Here is a 6,000-nt window from a genome sequence, read left to right as displayed (position 1 = left end):
TAGCCAGCTTCATAGGCGTCATTTATTTTTGCAGCAGCCGAGGTGGTTTTTCTGCAGTGCTGGCATGATTATATCTCTCTATTTTCTAATTCCATTGACTTCTTATTGCCCTCCAGATAAACTCAAAAAACCCCTAACACAGCTCTCAGTCGTTTTGTGATATGAACTCTAGGAACTAGAACCTCTAAGTTCCCACCTTCCTGCCTCTTCCACTTCCCCTCACTTCCTAAATTCCAGGCCTACTGAGATTTTTCAGATCAGACATATTATATTCTTTTAGCTTTAGGGCTTTACTTGCTTGAAGTGACTGCTCCCCACTCACTCATCAGCCCTCACTGAAACACTCTTTCTCTCATGTTCAGCTGTCTCACTGTCTATCATACTTCAGCACTCCAGGAAGATTTTCTTGAGCACCACCATCCCTCCCCAAAGCCTATGTAAAGTACTCTAATTTGTGTGCCTTCATCTGTCATAGTACTCTCACACTTCATTAAACTTCAGATTTTGGGGGTCTATCTCTCCCAAAAGACTCCGAGCTCAGTGAGATCAAAGTTTTCAGTGGTCTTAATGATTCTCTTCAAAGTGTAGCTTAGAAGCTAACTGACAATAGGCAGACACTCAGTTATACGGTTTAATAAATAAATTTTAGAATATGATAATGTTAAATTTTATACAGATATCTACACAAGCACTTTCTCATTTTGTCCTCTCTAAAAAATTCTTCTGGGGTGATTGAACAAGCTCAACAGCTTTTGTCAGGAGACAGGATAGATCTTTGGAGGCTGAACAGATTTTCATTAGATGGATTAGTAGGACAGAAAGACAACCTACGTATGGAGAATTTACAGAGCTATAAATTCTGAAGTGAAGTGGAGCAAACCAGGAGTTCTAAAGGAGATCAAGGAGAAATCGGGATCCACATGAAGAAGGGATCACTTCACTTTTGAGAATAAGAAGATGAATTTCTCAGATAGAAAGGACATATTTACTGAGAAAACTATGTGGGGCGCTAGGTTCCACCCCTCCCTGCCCTCCAGCAAACCACATTCTTCTGGATAATAAAAAGGGGCACAGCTGCTTCTATTAGTGATAAAAAGGCAATACCTAAGAAGGGGGGTCTCCATTAGACAAGGGCAAGGACAAGAGTTTTTCTCAGTCTGTTTGACCCTCGCTTGCTCCTAGCTGCCAGGCTCTGTGTTCTCTGAATGATGGGACTTCCCGAGGCTTCACCTGCCAACTTGCCACACTGGGAGAGCCCTACACTGGTCATGTTAGATACAAAACCTACTTAAAATTTGGGAGAGACTGATTTTTATTTTCACTCCACAGATGTGCAAGTGAATGCCTAAAATTTAAGAAAACAATGCGGGCCACACAGAAAGAAAGCCGTATCCTCTTGCTCAGAGCCTCTGTCGATGTTAACCTACCTGGGTCTAGGCTTCCTATTTTTATATAAATAGCATGCCTCCACTTCAGCTATTTCCTCATTTGTTTCTTTCCAAATGCAATTTGTATGTGTAGTGTATGCATGTTATAGTTCTCTCTGCTCTTTGTAGCAGACACTGCTCATACTCCACCTCATAGTCCCCACAGAACACCGCTGAGTTCACCTGTGGTTATAGACAGTTTCCAGAATATTGACATCTTTCTATTTGAGTGCCTACATTTCTCTTCTCTTCTGCCTTAGGGTTTCCTTCAGTAACCCTGGGCACTTGCTCTTTGCCTGTGAGTGTACCAGAAGTGAATGGGGAAGGTGGTGCACTTGGGAGTAATCCTCAGTTAATGGGGATGGGAATCTCTGGATAAATAATGCAACTTCACCATTCCGTGGGGGAACAGTTTCAAGCTATATTCCCTCCTCATGGTTTCCTGCAACCTCCCCAGAGTTGAGTCCCAGCTTGCCTGCAGGGCTTAGCCCACACAATAAACACCCTATAATGAATTTTCCTCCTCCCTCCTTCATGGTCATCATTCTCTCGTTTGTATTTCCAGAGATTATTTCATAAATAAACAAAAGGCACTCAAGTCTTTGTCTCAGAGATTATTTTTGGAGAAAAACCAATCCAAGAGATTGATCAACCCATAACAATTAAGGACAGGGAAAAGCATGTGATTTTCTGGCCACTGCTAAGCAAGTGTCATGGAAAGACATCTTGTCATTGGTCCTCACTTGCCTTCTCAACAGATGATCTTTCGGTGCCCCTTTCATCTATGAGCGGACACTCATTCTACTCCAAAGAACTGTTGTTCATCGAATGCCAGGCTGAGAGGTTGCTGTTCTTCCCAGCATGGTGTTCCTATAGCTGCACTAGCACCCGTGGGGCACTGACCTGTGGTAGGCTGGTAACTGGCACAGAGCAAGCAATTTCCAGCCTCTGTGCCAGTTCTCTCTGTCCTTTGTTTATCAGAACTGGCTGGAATTACTGACTAGAATCCTTAAGGGGAGGACAACACTTGCAAGCAACCATGGCTATCACTATCCACTAGCTGAGCCAGACAGAGCCAGCAACACAACAGACCATTAACTTCCAGACGTACGCATTTACTTTTAGACAGTCCACGAGAAAGGGTGGAGAGTGCTCAGAAGACAGCATGCCCAAGCAGAAAATGCAAAATAGCAGTTCACCAAATGCCCTTGGTCAAATATTGCACAACAGGTTTCTGAAACCAGTTTTCCCAGAGTTGTTGAAATGTTTGTTTGTCCACGGAGCAGTTCTCTAAATTCCAAAGGTCAATTTGGTTGATTCGTCTCAATGCCACCTCTGCCACAAATTGTACACTTCTGACCTGCATTCTCTTTTCCTGTCTCCCTGGGAATACTGGTGGCTAACTGTGGGGAGATACCGCCTGTGCACCAATTTTCTATTTTCTTCACCCCTGACTACCTTAACCAAATGACTGTTTCACCATATATTCTACCTGACAGGATGAAATCACAGGTAGAAGGAGGAAAATATGTTTCATAGACAAAGAAATTTGATCAAACTTTAGACACTGGAATAACTTTTGTCTAATTTATCTTCATAGTCAATTCTTAAGTAGTGTCTGGCATTTAGCAGATGTTCATTAAATATTTGTTGGATCTGTGGATGCATGCACGAATTAATATAAAGATGCATAATTCTTCCAGTTTGAAGGATTGAGCTGCACGCTATGCCTTCAATATATTTCCTGAGTAATTAACTCTGTGCATAGTGGTTGCTTCAACAAATGTGAATTAATGGATAAAATGTGCATCTACTAGGGGGCCCTCCCTGGTGGCACAGTGGGTTAAAGAGCAGAACTATGAAGCTATCAGCAGCCACTGCAGCACAAGTTCAATCCCCAGCTCGGGAGGTGACCCACATGGTGCAGCAGACCTCTCCTGACCACCCCCCAGCTGCCCTTAGCAGTGTATTTCAAAAGATCTCCCTGTTCAGCTCCCCACAATATCCCTGGTGAATCCTCTCACCTCCTGCACCTGTAGCCTGTACCCCAGTCTTTGTGTGCAAAAGTAAATAAATATTTTTTTTAAAGTGCTTCTAATAGGGTTTTGAATAGAATTAATCGCTGTGGAGGCCTTTAGATAGGTTCTCACTCAGCTGTGGGTGGATTGAATGTTGTACTCACCAAGTGATTATAGTCTGCAAAAAGTAATTATGCTGATAGCTTGCACTGCTGATATTGGTAAGACATCATTTTAGTTGGGCTTTCTATTTCCACATGCACAGTTTTCCCATATCCAATTTTTATATTAGTACTTTGAAGCATTTAGACAGGTTTAGATAGTTGGGAACTATAAGTCATTTCCAGAAAAATCCCCTAATTGAATAAAAGTCTGTCTATAATCTTAAGTATAGGCAATTTGTCTCTAAGCAGAAGTACTAGCTATGTTATATATAGGACACTGTGGACATGCAGTGCATTTTATAAAGCCATAATAGGATAATAGGATAATAATTCATTGTTATATTTATTAATTTAAAGCTATTTAAGAGTGGTCTATCAAAAACAACTTCCTTTTACACTCTATAATGATATTGTATAATTGAGATATTTTTATTTTCTACTCTCATGTAAGTTGGAGATTTCTGGTAAGTTGAATAAATAGTATGTATACTGTGCATTAATATTATTTATATTTAATAATAATGACATAATAGTGATAGCAGTTGCCATTTTTAAGCATTTACTGTGTTAAACTCTACTAAATGTTTTATATAAAATACTATTTATTCTTCTCATTTAACTTTTGAAGAATTTATTACTTTTTAAATATAAGTAGGAAGAAATAAAAATTTAGAGAGATAAACAATTTGATGAATATATAGTTGGTAAGTGGAAGTCTGTTTGATTCACAACCCTTTGTGATTGTTTTACTAACGAATGCAAGAATACTTTAGAAAAGACTTAAATTAGGGTGATTATTAGGAAAAAAGGACTTGGAATAATAACAGGTATGAACAGAAACAATGCTAAATATGTCAGTTGTTTCACCTCACAAATGATCTATAAACAATGACCTAAAGCAGCTTTGTCTAAAGATTTGTTTTTATCCTAAAGCTTTATCTGTAACACTCTATTGAGTGTGATAAAGTAGACATTGCCAAAGTATTTACAATAAACAATTATTGTGATGGTTTTGTTGTGGTTCTTTTTGTCAGTATAGCATCCATTTCCCTTTATCTCCAGTGTCTTGATTTTGTATGTTGTTTTTGTACAGTGCAAAAAAGCAATGGATAATTACCTTTCTTGTTTATAGTTGTTGAGATTGGGAGCCCACCATCCTACCTCATACTATAGAAGCTGAAAAGACCAGCTATTAACTAGTATGAACTCACCTAGTCAAAATGTCAGATGCCTTGCATTTGACAATTGAAATGCTTTTTTCGGGTACTGGAATCTTGATGGGCAGATGCAGGTAGTAAAGATATGATTCCCTTTCCATCAAATTTCCCTGCTATGAGATAATTATTTTGATTTCCACATCACTATAATCTTACTCAGTTCTAAAGCATAATGAAGATAGGAAATTCTTCCCCGAACAGAATTCTAAAAAGAACATTTAATCAACTTTGCTTAAGAAAGATATTCTGCAATAAGATGCTCACTTGTCATGAGCAGTGGCTAATAGTCTGGCAGATGATAAGACTTGGACGGAGCTCGATTAGGCAATTGGTGACATAGAAGATTTGAAGAGAAGGATGTGGCTAGAACTTGACAAATGAAGCCTCTCTTAGGATTCCTTTCAGCTTATAACATCAAGCCTTACAAAACAAACAAGATAGAAATAAATTTTGATTTGTTTTCTGTTCTCCCAAGAAAGAACTTGTAGTGGGCATCAGGGCTAATTTAACTGCTCCACAATCATCATCATAACCTCATGATCCAAAATGTCTGCTGGAATTTTAGACCATCATGATCTAGAAATTGGTAAGGATGAAGAGGAAAAAGACAAACTGGAGAGCAGCTTCCTCTGAGTCAGTTTCTTGTAAGCAATCTCTGTGGAAGTTCCATATACTGTTTTTAGTTGTATCTGACTTGCCAGAATTAGTTATAGGGCTACACCTAGATACAGTGAAGTTGAAAAATAGGTATTTATTATGTTAGATGTTTGGATAACTAAGATGCAGTCAATATTTTTTTCCATTCAAATCATCACCAACATCTTACAACTACCAAAGGGTAATAATAACCAGAGAGCCAAACTTGCTTTGTTATTACATTATTCTAGTCACCCCAGAGTTTCCTTAATACCCTCACAAGCTAAGTGGCATGTAGGTCGGCCTTAAAACTAATGAGGGTGGCGCAGCGGGCTAATGTATTGCACTAAGAAGCTTAAGCCACTCCCGCCTGCCCCTGAGGAGATCCACGTGGTGAGGCAGACCTCTCCTGACCCGCCCGCTGCTCCCCTTGGCAGTGTACTTCATTGATCTTCCTGTTCTGCTCCCCACTCTGTCCCTGGTGAATCCTCTCACCCTCCGCATCTCTGGCCTGTACCCCAATTCTGTATGAATAAAT

This window comes from Condylura cristata, unplaced genomic scaffold (genome assembly GCF_000260355.1).
Source record: "Condylura cristata isolate star-nosed mole 26May11 unplaced genomic scaffold, ConCri1.0 scaffold00014, whole genome shotgun sequence".
In the NCBI taxonomy this organism is placed as follows: domain Eukaryota; kingdom Metazoa; phylum Chordata; class Mammalia; order Eulipotyphla; family Talpidae; genus Condylura; species Condylura cristata.
Note: the sequence above shows the minus strand (reverse complement) of the source record.